Below are 20,377 nucleotides of genomic sequence, written 5' to 3' on the forward strand. Positions count from 1 at the left end.
CCTTTCCCCCATTAAATGAAGTTGAAACCCCATTTTGGTTTCAGCTCCATAGGCAGGTAGATAAGATTTACAGTAGTGGCATAGTTGTGCCACAGTGAAGCAAGCTACTGACAGACAATCTCTCTTATGTATATGTGAATTGACCTCTCTGGCACAGAGGGCGGTCCCTCTCAACTCTTACTTGGACAAAGACAGCCATATAGACAGATGAATGTGTAACGTCACATTTTAAAACAGGTAGATATTTGTTCAGAACTGTGCTCGCACACTGTTCTTTTGTTTGTGTAAGTTGATTATTAAGGCCTGGTCGCAGAAAGCAAACAAAGAAACCATACGTTGACTCTTTGTCCGTTGAAAATACTTTATTTTAGTCTTATGATACAGCTGTTTGACAAAGTCTAAATTAGCCTTTTAGTAACCCACCTGCCCACCCCCCACTCCCTGTCAACTCAACCACAGACTCACTCACTGTCACCTACAGTGCAGTAAAGGCCAAAATGGAGGTATGTGTCTAACTTGCATGGCAAACGGTGTCCATAGTTTTGCCTTTTTGTGTGACCTGTGTATCTGCCACTTCTGAAAACTAACTGCCGATTGTACATTGTTTGTTTCCTTTTGTCAGTGGTTTAAAAGGACCTGTGTATATTTTATCTCTGATCTGGTAATGGTTGCGTGTGCAATGCAATGATGCTCAAGAGTTTGCCAAAATTGTTAAAATTCACTTCGCTGTTGAGAGAAAAAAGAATACAACTCAGTGACACTACAATTTGCTCCAATTTTATATTGTCAGCAAATGTAGTACACCTTTGTCAGACTATGCTCCTGAAAAATGTGTTTATAGGTTGTTAAATGTGTTTTCTTTCTTTTTTGAGAGGGGAGTGTTAGATCTTACTGAAGAGATCAATTCCCTCTCTTAAGACTTAAAGAATTTTGAGGTGGCAAAATTGTAAAAATGGAAAACCCTACGTGTAAATTGCATTTATGAATAATAAAGAAAGTGGTCGATAAGAATGATCTAATGATATTGTACAGTAATATTATTGGGTAATTAACTTGAAATATGATTATGCAGTGAGAGATGCAAATGGAATTGTGAGAATTCTTAAAAATGCATGCTTACCACTTTTGCTGATGCCAATAAAGAAATCATCAACAGAACTCTGACTTTTTCATACCAGTGATTCTCAACTGTTATGCTCAGAGAGTTAGTTTTACATTAGCAATGAACCCAATCTGACTGGACTAAACCCCAGCCTCCATGGCCATTAGCCTGACATACTGAACATAATACTTCACATCATACAAATAATATTTGTATGATGTCAGCATCATGGCCCATATAATGTATGTATGTATGTCTGTCTGTGTGTGTGTGTGTGTGTAATCCACCGTTAGCACCACCGGCTTCAAACCGTCGCGTTCCACACCACCGCAGGGACTGCAGTGCCCGGTGTCGAGTCGGTTGGACCCACGGTTGTCCAGAACCGCCCCAAAAAGGCCTCTGCCCGGGCCTGGACCGGGCCCCTGCCCAGCGTCCATATATGGAGCTGGCCTGTTCTGATCTCACAACACTCCATATTTGGGCATGCCTGACACAGAACTCCACAAGCTGGCTGCATATACTCCATATTGGGGCATGCCTTACAAAGAACTCCATATATGGGCATAAAAGGGAGACAGACATAATATCTGGGTGGGGCATGCATTTCCAACTTGCATCGTTCCAAGTAGGCATGTCACTGCTGTAAAGGCTCCAACGCATAATATCTGGGTGGGTGGGGCATCCATTTCCAACTTGCATCGTTCCAAGTAGGCCAGCTGTAGAGGCCCCACGGGCACCGTTCTAGTCTACTGTATATAAAAGTCTCTGTCTGTACGTATGTATGTAATCCACGTAACAATTCTTCTACATACTCTAATTGCAATAGCACAATTGTTGTTTATACAGCGTTCCCACACATTCTTACCGTTGAACTACCAAAACCTTTTCAGAATATTTAACCCAATTTCCAGACCTATAAACAATCATTCAGCGCAATAATGAGTATCTTACTCCTAATATGTGCAACAATGTCCAAAGACAGGCAGTGTAGCAACAATAGAGCACAGAATATAGAATAATTCTATTCCAAATTTTCAACAATTTCAACTGTACAAATTAGATCACAAAAAGCACTACTAAGGAATGAGACAATTTTTGTTTGATTTGGAGCCCAAAAAGTGGCAGCAAACAACACTTTATTTTGCACTATACTGTTACTTTACTTTTATTTGTTTTGTTTTAATTGCACCGTGGATGAAGTAAGTAGCCTTGCCGAGCCATGAGGCCCATAGGGCAGGAGCCTATCTCCTGTTTCTGTAGCGTGAGGCAGCTTGATGTACAACCCCTGGACATGACGCTAGTATGTCGCAGGGACTTACCCCGAATCCAACCCTTGATTCTGAGTGTCAAGCAGAGTCTTTGGTATGACCCGGCCGGGGATTGAACCCCGACCTCCCAGTCTCAGGACAGACACTCTAACCACAAGGCCACTGAGCTGGTAAAGAGGGATGAGAGGGAAATTAAACATATTGACATATTGGTGTGACAAATAAAGAAACCTTGAACCTTTCATTATCTTAAAATTGATACCATGCAGCACAAATTATGAAATTTACGGCATAATTCAGCATAAATCCAGGACTAAAGAATGGCACCATTTTTGTCTCCAAGGCATGGGGAGAGAGTATGTTTTGCACTCCGTCCGTGTGTGAGTCTGTGTTGTGTCCATATGTTACCAGCTAATCTCCGGCACCGTTAACCCGGTCATGCCAAATTTTGCACACACTCCCTGGATGCCAACGATGAACCTCTGCCCACATTTTCCAGAACGGCCTGTTATAGCGCCACCAGGAGGCTGACTTTTGTAAAACACATTTTTTTATATTACTCCTCCAGATTGCAGCATGCAATTTACGTGAAATCTTTCACAGACTTTTCTACTAGTCTGAGGAATATTTCCCACCCTTTTCACATTGGCAAAATGATGAAAAACAAGGATTTTTTTTTTTCAAAATTAAAAAAAATGATGAAAAACGGCGTGCTATAGTATGCCGTACGATATGGGCTATAGCCCATGGTCCAAAATGATGACGTTCTCTACCGCAACATACTTAAAAGTATAGCGGTGTATGAGAATGGGTGTTGCGGAGGATGAGAAACTAATGTTTCTCATCCTCCGCAACACCCATGATGATGTTTTGCTAACAACATAGAAGCCTAAATTCTTACACCTAGCAACCCCTTTCTAGCCTACTTAGGTTAATCTTACGGTGGACATGTTTGCCTGAAAAGGAATATTTGAAATGTTTCATAGTTTTAGAAATATAGTGCTTTCAAATTTACAATGGGGCTCAATGGCAGACATTGGCACGTCAAAAATCACTTTCACCTAGAAACTCCATTCACACTTTTTATGATTCAGCTTACTGTGGAGACACATGCTGGAACTTTTTTACTTTGAAATGTTTTATAGTTTCTGAGTTATTTAACTTAAACGCCCAATGCATTCTCTATGGCAAACAAACTTTGGCATGCTACTAGTCCTACATACAAAATGATGAAAAACGAGGATAAATAGAATTCAAAAAACGATGGGCTATAACCCATCGTTTTTTTCTTTTTTTCTTTTTTTTCAAATCCTCAAAAATGATGAAAAACGGCGTGCTATAGTATGCCGTACGATATGGGCTATAGCCCATGGTCCAAAATGATGACGTTCTCTACCGCAACATACTTAAAAGTATAGCGGTGTATGAGAATGGGTGTTGCGGAGGATGAGAAACTAATGTTTCTCATCCTCCGCAACACCCATGATGATGTTTTGCTAACAACATAGAAGCCTACATTCTTACACCTAGCAACCCCATTCTAGCCTACTTAGGTTCATCTTACGGTGGACATGTTTGCCTGAAAAGGAATATTTTAAATGTTTCATAGTTTTAGAAATATAGTGCTTTCAAATTTACAATGGGGCTCAATGGCAGACATTGGCACGTCAAAAATCACTTTCACCTAGAAACGCCATTCACACTTTTTATTATTCAGCTTACTGTGGAGACACATGCTAGAACTTTTTTTACTTTGAAATGTTTTATAGTTTCTGAGTTATTTAACTTAAACGCCCAATGCATTCTCTATGGCAATAGCACAAACTTTGGCATGCTACTAGTCCTACATACAAAATGATGAAAAACGAGGATAAATAAAGTTCAAAAAACGATGGGCTATAACCCATCGTTTTTTTAATTTTTCATTTTTTTCAAATCCTCAAAAATGATGAAAAACGGCGTGCTATAGTATGCCGTATGATATGGACTATATCCCATGTTCAAAAATGATGAAAAACGAGGTTAATTTTATTTTTCAAATTTTCAAAAAACGATGGGCTATAACCCATGTTTTTTGAAATTTTGAATTTTTTTCAAATCCTCAAAAATGATGAAAAACGGCGTGCTATAGTATGCCGAACGGTAGGGGCTATAGCCCATGTTCAAAAATGATGAAAAACGAGGTTAAAAAAAAAATCGAAATTTCAAAAAACGATGGGCTATAACCCATGTTTTTTGAAATTTTGAATTTTTTTCGAATCCTCAAAAATGATGAAAAACGGCGTGCTATAGTATGCCGAACGGTAGGGGCTATAGCCCATGTTCAAAAATGACGAAAAACGAGGCTAATTTTTTTTTCAAATTTTCAAAAAACGATGGGCTATAACACATGTTTTTTTAAATTTTGAATTTTTTTCAAATCCTCAAAAATGATGAAAAACGGCGTGCTATAGTATGCCGAACGGTAGGGGCTATAGCCCATGTTCAAAAATGATGAAAAACGAGGTTAAAAAAACGATGGGCTATAACCCATGTTTTTTGAAATTTTGAATTTTTTTCAAATCCTCAAAAATGATGAAAAACTGCGTGCTATAGTATGCCGAACGGTAGGGGCTATAGCCCATGTTCAAAAATTATGAAAAATGAGGTTAATTTTTTTTTCAAAATTTCAAAAAACGATGGGCTATAACCCATGTTTTTTGAAATTTTGAAATGTTTTCAAATCCTCAAAAAGGATGAAAAACGGCGTGCTATAGTATGCCGAACGGTAGGGGCTATAGCCCATGTTCAAAAATGATGAAAAACGAGGTAATTTTTTTTTTCAAAATTTAAAAAAACGATGGGCTATAACCCATGGTTTTTGAAATTTTGAATTTTTTTCAAATCGTCAAAAATGTTGGAAAATGGCGTGCTATAGTATGCCGTACGGTAGGGGCTATAGCCTATGTTCAAAAATGATGAAAAACGAGGTTAATTTTTTTTTTCAAAATTTCAAAAAACGATGGGCTATAACCCATGTTTTTTGAAATTTTGATTTTTTTTCAAATCCTCAAAAATGATGAAAAACGGCGTGCTATAGTATGCCGTACGGTAAGGGCTATAGCCCATGTTCAAAAATGATGAAAAACTAGGTTAATTCTTTTTTTCAAAATTTCAAAAAACGATGGGCTATAACCCATGTTTTTTGAAATTTTGAATTTTTTTCAAATCCTCAAAAATGATGAAAAACGGCGTGCTATAGTATGCCGAACGGTAGGGGCTATAGCCCATGTTCAAAAATGATGAAAAACGAGGTAAATTTTTTTTTCAAAATTTCAAAAAACAATGGGCTATAACCCATGTTTTTTGAAATTTTGAAATTTTTTCAAATCCTCAAAAATGATGAAAAACGGCGTGCTATATAGTATGCCGAACGGTAGGGGCTATAGCCCATGTTCAAAAATGATGAAAAACGAGGTTAAAAAAAAAATCTAAATTTCAAAAAACGATGGGCTATAACCCATGTTTTTTGAAATTTTTGAAATTTTTCAAATCCTCAAAAATGATGAAAAACGGCGTGCTATAGTATGCCGTAGGGTAGGGACTATAGCCCATGTTCAAAAATGATGAAAAACGAGGTAAATTGTTTTTCTCCAAAATTTCAAAAAACGATGGGCTATAACCCATGTTTTTTGAAATTTTGAAATTTTTTCGAATCCTCAAAAATGATGAAAAACGGCGTGCTATAGTATGCCGAACGGTAGGGGCTATAGCCCATGTTCAAAAATGATGAAAAACGAGGTTAATTTTTTTTTCCAAATTTCAAAAAACGATGGGCTATAACCCATGTTTTTTGAAATTTTGAAATGTTTTCAAATCCTCAAAAATGATGAAAAACGGCGTGCTATAGTATGCCGTACGGTAGGGGCTATAGCCCATGTTCAAAAATGATGAAAAACGAGGTTAAATCTTTTTTTCAAAATTTAAAAAAACGATGGGCTATAACCCATGTTTTTTGAAATTTTGATTTTTTTTCTAATCCTCAAAAATTATGAAAAACGGTGTGCTATAGTATGCCGAACGGTAGGGGCTATAGCCCATGTTCAAAAATGATGAAAAACTAGGTTAATTTTTTTTTCAAAATTTCAAAAAACGATGGGCTATAACCCATGTTTTTTGAAATTTTGAAATGTTTTCAAATCCTCAAAAATGATGAAAAACGGCGTGCTATAGTATGCCGAACGGTAGGGGCTATAGCCCATGTTCAAAAATGATGAAAAACGAGGTTAATTATTTTTTCCAAATTTCAAAAAACGATGGGCTATAACCCATGTTTTTTGAAATTTTGAAATGTTTTCAAATCCTCAAAAATGATGAAAAACGGCGTGCTATAGTATGCCGTACGGTAGGGGCTATAGCCCATGTTCAAAAATGATGAAAAACGAGGTTAAATCTTTTTTTCAAAATTTCAAAAAACGATGGGCTATAACCCATGTTTTTTGAAATTTTGAAATTTTTTCTAATCCTCAAAAATTATGAAAAACGGTGTGCTATAGTATGCCGAACGGTAGGGGCTATAGCCCATGTTCAAAAATGATGAAAAACTAGGTTAATTTTTTTTTCAAAATTTCAAAAAACGATGGGCTATAACCCATGTTTTTTGAAATTTTGAAATGTTTTCAAATCCTCAAAAATGATGAAAAACGGCGTGCTATAGTATGCCGAACGGTAGGGGCTATAGCCCATGTTCAAAAATGATGAAAAACGAGGTTAAAAAAAAAATCAAAATTTCAAAAAACGATGGGCTATAACCCATGTTTTTTGAAATTTTGAATTTTTTTCAAATCCTCAAAAATGATGAAAAACGGCGTGCTATAGTATGCCGTAGGGTAGGGACTATAGCCCATGTTCAAAAATGATGAAAAACGAGGTAATTTTTTTTCTCCAAAATTTCAAAAAACGATGGGCTATAACCCATGTTTTTTGAAATTTTGAAATGTTTTCAAATCCTCAAAAATGATGAAAAACGGCGTGCTATAGTATGCCGAACGGTAGGGGCTATAGCCCATGTTCAAAAATGATGAAAAACGAGGTTAAAAAAAAAATCGAAATTTCAAAAAACGATGGGCTATAACCCATGTTTTTTGAAATTTTGAAAGTTTTTCAAATCCTCAAAAATGATGAAAAACGGCGTGCTATAGTATGCCGAACGGTAGGGGCTATAGCCCATGTTCAAAAATGATGAAAAATGAGGTTAAAAAAATTTCAAAATTTCAAAAAACGATGGGCTATAACCCATGTTTTTTGAAATTTTGAAATTTTTTCATATCCTCAAAAATGATGAAAAACGGTGTGCTATAGTATGCCGAACGGTAGGGGCTATAGCCCATGTTCAAAAATGATGAAAAACGAGGTTAATCTTTTTTCAAAATTTCAAAAAACGATGGGCTATAACCCATGTTTTTTGAAATTTTGATTTTTTTTCAAATCCTCAAAAATGATGAAAAACGGCGTGCTATAGTATGCCGAACGGTAGGGGCTATAGCCCATGTTCAAAAATGATGAAAAACGAGGTTAAAAAAAAATCAAAATTTCAAAAAACGATGGGCTATAACCCATGTTTTTTGAAATTTTGAAATTTTTTCAAATCCTCAAAAATGATGAAAAACGGCGTGCTATAGTATGCCGTAGGGTAGGGACTATAGCCCATGTTCAAAAATGATGAAAAACGAGGTTAATTTTTTTTTCCAAAATTTCAAAAAACGATGGGCTATAACCCATGTTTTTTAAAATTTTGATTTTTTTTCAAATCCTCAAAAATTATGAAAAACGGCGTGCTATAGTATGCCGAACGGTAGGGGCTATAGCCCATGTTCAAAAATGATGAAAAACGAGGTAAAAAAAAAAATCTAAATTTCAAAAAACGATGGGCTATAACCCATGTTTTTAGAAATTTTGAATTTTTTTCAAATCCTCAAAAATGATGAAAAACGGCGTGCTATATTATGCCGAACGGTAGGGGCTATAGCCCATGTTCAAAAATGATGAAAAATGAGGTTAATTTTTTTTTCAAAATTTCAAAAAACGATGGGCTGTAACCCATGTTTTTTGAAATTTTGAAATGTTTTCAAATCCTCAAAAATGATGAAAAACGGCGTGCTATAGTATGCCGAACGGTAGGGGCTATAGCCCATGTTCAAAAATGATGAAAAACGAGGTCATTTTTTTTTTCAAAATTTCAAAAAACGATGGGCTATAACCCATGTTTTTTAAAATTTTGAATTTTTTTCAAATCCTCAAAAATGATGAAAAACGGCGTGCTATAGTATGCCGAACGGTAGGGGCTATAGCCCATGTTCAAAAATGATGAAAAATGAGGTTAATTTTTTTTTCAAAATTTCAAAAAACGATGGGCTGTAACCCATGTTTTTTGAAATTTTGAAATGTTTTCAAATCCTCAAAAATGATGAAAAACGGCGTGCTATAGTGTGCCGAACGGTAGGGGCTATAGCCCATGTTCAAAAATGATGAAAAACGAGGTCATTTTTTTTTTCAAAATTTAAAAAAACGATGGGCTATAACCCATGGTTTTTGAAATTTTGAAATTTTTTCAAATCGTCAAAAATGTTGAAAAATGGCGTGCTATAGTATGCCGTACGGTAGGGGCTATAGCCCATGTTCAAAAATGATGAAAAACGAGGTTAAATTCTTTTTTCAAAATTTCAAAAAACGATGGGCTATAACCCATGTTTTTTGAATTTTTTTTTTTTTTCAAATCCTCAAAAATGATGAAAAACGGCGTGCTATAGTATGCCGTACGGTAGGGGCTATAGCCCATGTTCAAAAATGATGAAAAACGAGGTTAAATCTTTTTTTCAAAATTTCAAAAAACGATGGGCTATAACCCATGTTTTTTGAAATTTTGAAATTTTTTCTAATCCTCAAAAATTATGAAAAACGGTGTGCTATAGTATGCCGAACGGTAGGGGCTATAGCCCATGTTCAAAAATGATGAAAAACTAGGTTAATTTTTTTTTCAAAATTTCAAAAAACGATGGGCTATAACCCATGTTTTTTGAAATTTTGAAATGTTTTCAAATCCTCAAAAATGATGAAAAACGGCGTGCTATAGTATGCCGAACGGTAGGGGCTATAGCCCATGTTCAAAAATGATGAAAAACGAGGTAAAAAAAAAAATCAAAATTTCAAAAAACGATGGGCTATAACCCATGTTTTTTGAAATTTTGAATTTTTTTCAAATCCTCAAAAATGATGAAAAACGGCGTGCTATAGTATGCCGTAGGGTAGGGACTATAGCCCATGTTCAAAAATGATGAAAAACGAGGTAATTTTTTTTCTCCAAAATTTCAAAAAACGATGGGCTATAACCCATGTTTTTTGAAATTTTGAAATGTTTTCAAATCCTCAAAAATGATGAAAAACGGCGTGCTATAGTATGCCGAACGGTAGGGGCTATAGCCCATGTTCAAAAATGATGAAAAACGAGGTTAATCTTTTTTCAAATTTTCAAAAAACGATGGGCTATAACCCATGTTTTTTGAAATTTTTACATTTTTTCAAATCCTCAAAAATGATGAAAAACGGCGTGCTATAGTATGCTGAACGGTAGGGGCTATAGCCCATGTTCAAAAATGATGAAAAATGAGGTTAAATTTTTTTCAAAATTTCAAAAAACGATGGGCTATAACCCATGTTTTTTGAAATTTTGAAATTTTTTCATATCCTCAAAAATGATGAAAAACGGTGTGCTATAGTATGCCGAACGGTAGGGGCTATAGCCCATGTTCAAAAATGATGAAAAACGAGGTTAATCTTTTTTCAAAATTTCAAAAAACGATGGGCTATAACCCATGTTTTTTGAAATTTTGATTTTTTTTCAAATCCTCAAAAATGATGAAAAACGGCGTGCTATAGTATGCCGAACGGTAGGGGCTATAGCCCATGTTCAAAAATGATGAAAAACGAGGTTAAAAAAAAATCAAAATTTCAAAAAACGATGGGCTATAACCCATGTTTTTTGAAATTTTGAAATTTTTTCAAATCCTCAAAAATGATGAAAAACGGCGTGCTATAGTATGCCGTAGGGTAGGGACTATAGCCCATGTTCAAAAATGATGAAAAACAAGGTTAATTTTTTTTTCCAAAATTTCAAAAAACGATGGGCTATAACCCATGTTTTTTAAAATTTTGATTTTTTTTCAAATCCTCAAAAATTATGAAAAACGGCGTGCTATAGTATGCCGAACGGTAGGGGCTATAGCCCATGTTCAAAAATGATGAAAAACGAGGTTAAAAAAAAAATCTAAATTTCAAAAAACGATGGGCTATAACCCATGTTTTTAGAAATTTTGAATTTTTTTCAAATCCTCAAAAATGATGAAAAACGGCGTGCTATATTATGCCGAACGGTAGGGGCTATAGCCCATGTTCAAAAATGATGAAAAATGAGGTTAATTTTTTTTTCAAAATTTCAAAAAACGATGGGCTGTAACCCATGTTTTTTGAAATTTTGAAATGTTTTCAAATCCTCAAAAATGATGAAAAACGGCGTGCTATAGTATGCCGAACGGTAGGGGCTATAGCCCATGTTCAAAAATGATGAAAAACGAGGTCATTTTTTTTTTCAAAATTTCAAAAAACGATGGGCTATAACCCATGTTTTTTAAAATTTTGAATTTTTTTCAAATCCTCAAAAATGATGAAAAACGGCGTGCTATAGTATGCCGAACGGTAGGGGCTATAGCCCATGTTCAAAAATGATGAAAAATGAGGTTAATTTTTTTTTCAAAATTTCAAAAAACGATGGGCTGTAACCCATGTTTTTTGAAATTTTGAAATGTTTTCAAATCCTCAAAAATGATGAAAAACGGCGTGCTATAGTGTGCCGAACGGTAGGGGCTATAGCCCATGTTCAAAAATGATGAAAAACGAGGTCATTTTTTTTTTCAAAATTTAAAAAAACGATGGGCTATAACCCATGGTTTTTGAAATTTTGAAATTTTTTCAAATCGTCAAAAATGTTGAAAAATGGCGTGCTATAGTATGCCGTACGGTAGGGGCTATAGCCCATGTTCAAAAATGATGAAAAACGAGGTTAAATTCTTTTTTCAAAATTTCAAAAAACGATGGGCTATAACCCATGTTTTTTGAATTTCTTTTTTTTTTTCAAATCCTCAAAAATTATGAAAAACGGCGTGCTATAGTATGCCGTACGGTAGGGGCTATAGCCCATGTTCAAAAATGATGAAAAACTAGGTTCATTTTTTTTTTCAAAATTTCAAAAAACGATGGGCTATAACCCATGTTTTTTGAAATTTTGATTTTTTTTTTTCAAATCCTCAAAAATGATGAAAAACGGCGTGGTATAGTATGCCGTACGGTAGGGGCTATAGCCCATGTTCAAAAATGATGAAAAACGAGGTTAAATCTTTTTTTCAAAATTTCAAAAAACGATGGGCTATAACCCATGTTTTTTTTAATTTTGAATTTTTTTCAAATCCTCAAAAATGATGAAAAACGGCGTGCTATAGTATGCGGTACGTTAGGGGCTATAGCCCATGTTCAAAAATGATGAAAAACGAGGTCATTTTTTTTTTCAAAATTTCAAAAAACGATGGGCTATAACCCATGTTTTTTAAAATTTTGAATTTTTTTCAAATCCTCAAAAATGATGAAAAACGGCGTGCTATAGTATGCCGAACGGTAGGGGCTATAGCCCATGTTCAAAAATGATGAAAAATGAGGTTAATTTTTTTTTCAAAATTTCAAAAAACGATGGGCTGTAACCCATGTTTTTTGAAATTTTGAAATGTTTTCAAATCCTCAAAAATGATGAAAAACGGCGTGCTATAGTGTGCCGAACGGTAGGGGCTATAGCCCATGTTCAAAAATGATGAAAAACGAGGTCATTTTTTTTTTCAAAATTTAAAAAAACGATGGGCTATAACCCATGGTTTTTGAAATTTTGAAATTTTTTCAAATCGTCAAAAATGTTGAAAAATGGCGTGCTATAGTATGCCGTACGGTAGGGGCTATAGCCCATGTTCAAAAATGATGAAAAACGAGGTTAAATTCTTTTTTCAAAATTTCAAAAAACGATGGGCTATAACCCATGTTTTTTGAATTTCTTTTTTTTTTTCAAATCCTCAAAAATTATGAAAAACGGCGTGCTATAGTATGCCGTACGGTAGGGGCTATAGCCCATGTTCAAAAATGATGAAAAACTAGGTTCATTTTTTTTTTCAAAATTTCAAAAAACGATGGGCTATAACCCATGTTTTTTGAAATTTTGATTTTTTTTTTCAAATCCTCAAAAATGATGAAAAACGGCGTGGTATAGTATGCCGTACGGTAGGGGCTATAGCCCATGTTCAAAAATGATGAAAAACGAGGTTAAATCTTTTTTTCAAAATTTAAAAAAACGATGGGCTATAACCCATGTTTTTTTTAATTTTGAATTTTTTTCAAATCCTCAAAAATGATGAAAAACGGCGTGCTATAGTATGCGGTACGTTAGGGGCTATAGCCCATGTTCCAAAATGATAAAAAATGAGGTTAAAAAAAAATTCTAAATTTCAAAAAACGATGGGCTATAACCCATGTTTTTTGAAATTTTGAAATGTTTTCAAATCCTCAAAAATGATGAAAAACGGAGTGCTATAGTATGCCGTACGGTAGGGGCTATAGCCCATGTTCAAAAATGATGAAAAACGAGGTTAAATCTTTTTTTCAAAATTTAAAAAAACGATGGGCTATAACCCATGTTTTTTGAAATTTTAATTTTTTTTCAAATCCTCAAAAATGATGAAAAACGGCGTGCTATAGTATGCCGTACGGTAAGGGCTATAGCCCATGTTCAAAAATGATGAAAAACTAGGTTATTTTTTTTTTTCAAAATTTCAAAAAACGATGGGCTATAACCCATGTTTTTTGAAATTTTGAATTTTTTTCAAATCCTCAAAAATGATGAAAAACGGCGTGCTATAGTATGCCGAACGGTAGGGGCTATAGCCCATGTTCAAAAATGATGAAAAACGAGGTTAATTTTTTTTTCAAAATTTCAAAAAACGATGGGCTATAACCCATGTTTTTTGAAATTTTGAAATTTTTTCAAATCCTCAAAAATGATGAAAAACGGCGTGCTATAGTATGCCGAACGGTAGGGGCTATAGCCCATGTTCAAAAATGATGAAAAACGAGGTTAATTTTTTTTTCAAAATTTCAAAAAACGATGGGCTATAACCCATGTTTTTTGAAATTTTGAATTTTTTTCAAATCCTCAAAAATGATGAAAAACGGCGTGCTATAGTATGCGGTACGTTAGGGGCTATAGCCCATGTTCAAAAATGATAAAAAATGAGGTTAAAAAAAATTCTAAATTTCAAAAAACGATGGGCTATAACCCATGTTTTTTGAAATTTTGAAATGTTTTCAAATCCTCAAAAATGATGAAAAACGGCGTGCTATAGTATGCCGTACGGTAGGGGCTATAGCCCATGTTCAAAAATGATGAAAAACGAGGTTAAATCTTTTTTTCAAAATTTAAAAAAACGATGGGCTATAACCCATGTTTTTTGAAATTTTAATTTTTTTTCAAATCCTCAAAAATGATGAAAAACGGCGTGCTATAGTATGCCGTACGGTAAGGGCTATAGCCCATGTTCAAAAATGATGAAAAACTAGGTTATTTTTTTTTTTCAAAATTTCAAAAAACGATGGGCTATAACCCATGTTTTTTGAAATTTTGAATTTTTTTCAAATCCTCAAAAATGATGAAAAACGGCGTGCTATAGTATGCCGAACGGTAGGGGCTATAGCCCATGTTCAAAAATGATGAAAAACGAGGTTAATTTTTTTTTCAAAATTTCAAAAAACGATGGGCTATAACCCATGTTTTTTGAAATTTTGAAATTTTTTCAAATCCTCAAAAATGATGAAAAACGGCGTGCTATAGTATGCCGAACGGTAGGGGCTATAGCCCATGTTCAAAAATGATGAAAAACGAGGTTAATTTTTTTTTCAAAATTTCAAAAAACGATGGGCTATAACCCATGTTTTTTGAAATTTTGAAATTTTTTCAAATCCTCAAAAATGATGAAAAACTGCGTGCTATAGTATGCCGAACGGTAGGGGCTATAGCCCATGTTCAAAAATGATGAAAAACGAGGTTAAAAAAAAAATCTAAATTTCAAAAAACGATGGGCTATAACCCATGTTTTTTGAAATTTTTGAAATTTTTCAAATCCTCAAAAATGATGAAAAACGGCGTGCTATAGTATGCCGTAGGGTAGGGACTATAGCCCATGTTCAAAAATGATGAAAAACGAGGTAAATTGTTTTTCTCCAAAATTTCAAAAAACGATGGGCTATAACCCATGTTTTTTGAAATTTTTAATTTTTTTCGAATCCTCAAAAATGATGAAAAACGGCGTGCTATAGTATGCCGAACGGTAGGGGCTATAGCCCATGTTCAAAAATGATGAAAAACGAGGTTAAAAAAAAAATTCAAAATTTCAAAAAACGATGGGCTATAACCCATGTTTTTTGAAATTTTGAATTTTTTTCAAATCCTCAAAAATGATGAAAAACGGCGTGCTATAGTATGCCGAACGGTAGGGGCTATAGCCCATGTTCAGAAATGATAAAAAATTAGGTTAAAAAAAAATTCAAATTTTCAAAAAACGATGGGCTATAACCCATGTTTTTTGAAATTTTGAAATGTTTTCAAAAATGATGAAAAACGGCGTGCTATAGTATGCCGTACGGTAGGGGCTATAGCCCATGTTCAAAAATGATGAAAAACGAGGTTAAATCTTTTTTTCAAAATTTCAAAAAACGATGGGCTATAACCCATGTTTTTTGAAATTTTGAAATTTTTTCTAATCCTCAAAAATTATGAAAAACGGTGTGCTATAGTATGCCGAACAGTAGGGGCTATAGCCCATGTTCAAAAATGATGAAAAACGAGGTTAATTTTTTTTTTCAAAATTTCAAAAAACGATGGGCTATAACCCATGTTTTTGAAATTTTGAATTTTTTTCAAATCCTCAAAAATGATGAAAAACGGCGTGCTATAGTATGCCGAACGGTAGGGGCTATAGCCCATGTTCAAAAATGATGAAAAACTAGGTTAAAAAAAAAATCAAAATTTCAAAAAACGATGGGCTATAACCCATGTTTTTTGAAATTTTGATTTTTTTTCTAATCCTCAAAAATTATGAAAAACGGTGTGCTATAGTATGCCGAACGGTAGGGGCTATAGCCCATGTTCAAAAATGATGAAAAACGATGTTAATTTTTTTTTCAAAATTTCAAAAAACGATGGGCTATAACCCATGTTTTTTGAAATTTTGAAATTTTTTCAAATCCTCAAAAATGATGAAAAACGGCGTGCTATAGTATGCCGAACGGTAGGGGCTATAGCCCATGTTCAAAAATGATGAAAAACGAGGTTAAATCTTTTTTTCAAAATTTCAAAAAACGATGGGCTATAACCCATGTTTTTTTTAATTTTGAATTTTTTTCAAATCCTCAAAAATGATGAAAAACGGCGTGCTATAGTATGCCGTACGGTAGGGGCTATAGCCCATGTTCAAAAATGATGAAAAACGAGGTTAATTTTTTTTTTTTTTTTCAAAAAACGATGGGCTATAACCCATGTTTTTGAAATTTGGAATTTTTTTCAAATCCTCAAAAATGATGAAAAACGGCGTGCTATAGTATGCCGAACGGTAGGGGCTATAGCCCATGTTCAAAAATGATGAAAAACTAGGTTAAAAAAAAAATCAAAATTTCAAAAAACGATGGGCTATAACCCATGTTTTTTGAAATTTTGAAATTTTTTCAAATCCTCAAAAATGATGAAAAACGGCGTGCTATAGTATGCCGAACGGTAGGGGCTATAGCCCATGTTCAAAAATGATGAAAAACGAGGTTAAAAAAAAATCAAAATTTCAAAAAACGATGGGCTATAACCCATGTTTTTTGAAATTTTGATTTTTTTTCAAATCCTCAAAAATGATGAAAAACGGCGTGCTATAGTATGCCGAACGGTAGGGGCTATAGCCCATGTTCAAAAATGATGAAAAACGAGGTTAAATCTTTTTTTCAAAATTTCAAAAAACGATGGGCTATAACCCATGTTTTTTTTAATTTTGAATTTTTTTCAAATCCTCAAAAATGATGAAAAACGGCGTGCTATAGTATGCCGTACGGTAGGGGCTATAGCCCATGTTCCAAAATGATGAAAAACGAGGTTAAATCTTTTTTTCAAAATTTCAAAAAACGATGGGCTATAACCCATGTTTTTTGAAATTTTGAAATTTTTTCTAATCCTCAAAAATTATGAAAAACGGTGTGCTATAGTATGCCGAACAGTAGGGGCTATAGCCCATGTTCAAAAATGATGAAAAACGAGGTAAATTTTTTTTTTTTAATTTCAAAAAACGATGGGCTATAACCCATGTTTTTGAAATTTTGAATTTTTTTCAAATCCTCAAAAATGATGAAAAACGGCGTGCTATAGTATGCCGAACGGTAGGGGCTATAGCCCATGTTCAAAAATGATGAAAAACTAGGTTAAAAAAAAAATCAAAATTTCAAAAAACGATGGGCTATAACCCATGTTTTTTGAAATTTTGAATTTTTTTCTAATCCTCAAAAATGATGAAAAACGGTGTGCTATAGTATGCCGAACGGTAGGGGCTATAGCCCATGTTCAAAAATGATGAAAAACGATGTTAATTTTTTTTTCAAAATTTCAAAAAACGATGGGCTAATACCCATGTTTTTTGAAATTTTGAATTTTTTTCAAATCCTCAAAAAGGATGAAAAACGGCGTGCTATAGTATGCCGAACGGTAGGGGCTATAGCCCATGTTCAAAAATGATGAAAAACGAGGTTAAAAAAAAATCAAAATTTCAAAAAACGATGGGCTATAACCCATGTTTTTTTAAATTTTGAATTTTTTTCAAATCCTCAAAAATGATGAAAAACGGCGTGCTATAGTATGCCGTAGGGTAGGGACTATAGCCCATGTTCAAAAATGATGAAAAACGAGGTAATTTTTTTTTTCCAAAATTTCAAAAAACGATGGGCTATAACCCATGTTTTTTGAAATTTTGAATTTTTTTTGAATCCTCAAAAATGATGAAAAACGGCGTGCTATAGTATGCCGAACGGTAGGGGCTATAGCCCATGTTCAAAAATGATGAAAAACGAGGTTAATTTTTTTTTTCAAAATTTCAAAAAACGATGGGCTATAACCCATGTTTTTTAAAATTTTGAATTTTTTTCAAATCCTCAAAAATGATGAAAAACGGCGTGTTATAGTATGCTGAACGGTAGGGGCTATAGCCCATGTTCAAAAATGATGAAAAACGAGGTTAAATCTTTTTTTCAAAATTTTAAAAAACGATGGGCTATAACCCATGTTTTTTGAAATTTTGAAATGTTTTCAAATCCTCAAAAATGATGAAAAACGGCGTGCTATAGTATGCCGAACGGTAGGGGCTATAGCCCATGTTCAAAAATGATGAAAAACGAGGTTAAATCTTTTTTTCAAAATTTCAAAAAACGATGGGCTATAACCCATGTTTTTTTTTTTTTTTTGAATTTTTTTCAAATCCTCAAAAATGATGAAAAACGGCGTGCTATAGTATGCCGTACGGTAGGGGCTATAGCCCATGTTCCAAAATGATGAAAAACGAGGTTAAATCTTTTTTTCAAAATTTCAAAAAACGATGGGCTATAACCCATGTTTTTTGAAATTTTGAATTTTTTTCTAATCCTCAACAAATATGAAAAACGGTGTGCTATAGTATGCCGAACAGTAGGGGCTATAGCCCATGTTCAAAAATGATGAAAAACGAGGTTAATTTTTTTTTTTTAATTTCAAAAAACGATGGGCTATAACCCATGTTTTTGAAATTTTGAATTTTTTTCAAATCCTCAAAAATGATGAAAAACGGCGTGCTATAGTATGCCGAACGGTAGGGGCTATAGCCCATGTTCAAAAATGATGAAAAACTAGGTTAAAAAAAAAATCTAAATTTCAAAAAACGATGGGCTATAACCCATGTTTTTTGAAATTTTGAATTTTTTCCTAATCCTCAAAAATGATGAAAAACGGTGTGCTATAGTATGCCGAACGGTAGGGGCTATAGCCCATGTTCAAAAATGATGAAAAACGATGTTAATTTTTTTTTCAAAATTTCAAAAAACGATGGGCTATAACCCATGTTTTTTGAAATTTTGAAATTTTTTCAAATCCTCAAAAATGATGAAAAACGGCGTGCTATAGTATGCCGAACGGTAGGGGCTATAGCCCATGTTCAAAAATGATGAAAAACGAGGTTAAAAAAAAAAAAAAAAAATCAAAAAACGATGGGCTATAACCCATGTTTTTTGAAATTTTGAAATTTTTTCAAATCCTCAAAAATGATGAAAAACGGCGTGCTATAGTATGCCGTAGGGTAGGGACTATAGCCCATGTTCAAAAATGATGAAAAACGAGGTAATTTTTTTTTCCAAAATTTCAAAAAACGATGGGCTATAACCCATGTTTTTTGAAATTTTGAATTTTTTTCGAATCCTCAAAAATGATGAAAAACGGCGTGCTATAGTATGCCGAACGGTAGGGGCTATAGCCCATGTTCAAAAATGATGAAAAACGAGGTTATTTTTTTTTTCAAAATTTCAAAAAACGATGGGCTATAACCCATGTTTTTCTAAATTTTGAATTTTTTTCAAATCCTCAAAAATGATGAAAAACGGTGTGCTATAGTATGCCGAACGGTAGGGGCTATAGCCCATGTTCAAAAATGATGAAAAACGATGTTAATTTTTTTTTCAAAATTTCAAAAAACGATGGGCTATAACCCATGTTTTTTGAAATTTTGAAATTTTTTCAAATCCTCAAAAATGATGAAAAACGGCGTGCTATAGTATGCCGAACGGTAGGGGCTATAGCCCATGTTCAAAAATGATGAAAAACGAGGTAAAAAAAAAAAAAAAAAATTCAAAAAACGATGGGCTATAACCCATGTTTTTTGAAATTTTGAATTTTTTTCAAATCCTCAAAAATGATGAAAAACGGCGTGCTATAGTATGCCGTAGGGTAGGGACTATAGCCCATGTTCAAAAATGATGAAAAACGAGGTAAAATCTTTTTTTCAAAATTTAAAAAAACGATGGGCTATAACCCATGTTTTTTGAAATTTTGAAATGTTTTCAAATCCTCAAAAATGATGAAAAACGGCGTGCTATAGTATGCCGAACGGTAGGGGCTATAGCCCATGTTCAAAAATGATGAAAAACGAGGTTATTTTTTTTTTCAAATTTTCAAAAAACTATGGGCTATAACCCATGTTTTTCTAAATTTTGAATTTTTTTCAAATCCTCAAAAATGATGAAAAACGGCGTGCTATAGTATGCCGAACGGTAGGGGCTATAGCCCATGTTCAAAAATGATGAAAAACGAGGTAAAATCTTTTTTTCAAAATTTAAAAAAACGATGGGCTATAACCCATGTTTTTTGAAATTTTGAAATGTTTTCAAATCCTCAAAAATGATGAAAAACGGCGTGCTATAGTATGCCGAACGGTAGGGGCTATAGCCCATGTTCAAAAATGATGAAAAACGAGGTTAAATCTTTTTTTCAAAATTTCAAAAAACGATGGGCTATAACCCATGTTTTTTTTAATTTTGAATTTTTTTCAAATCCTCAAAAATGATGAAAAACGGCGTGCTATAGTATGCCGTACGGTAGGGGCTATAGCCCATGTTCCAAAATGATGAAAAACGAGGTTAAAAAAAAATCAAAATTTCAAAAAACGATGGGCTATAACCCATGTTTTTTGAAATTTTGAATTTTTTTCAAATCCTCAAAAATGATGAAAAACGGCGTGCTATAGTATGCCGAACGGTAGGGGCTATAGCCCATGTTCAAAAATGATGAAAAATGAGGTTAAAAAAAAATTCAAAATTTCAAAAAACGATGGGCTATAAC

The sequence above is a fragment of the Protomyctophum parallelum genome (genome assembly GCF_964188405.1).
Source record: "Protomyctophum parallelum genome assembly, chromosome: 3".
Classification (NCBI taxonomy): domain Eukaryota; kingdom Metazoa; phylum Chordata; class Actinopteri; order Myctophiformes; family Myctophidae; genus Protomyctophum; species Protomyctophum parallelum.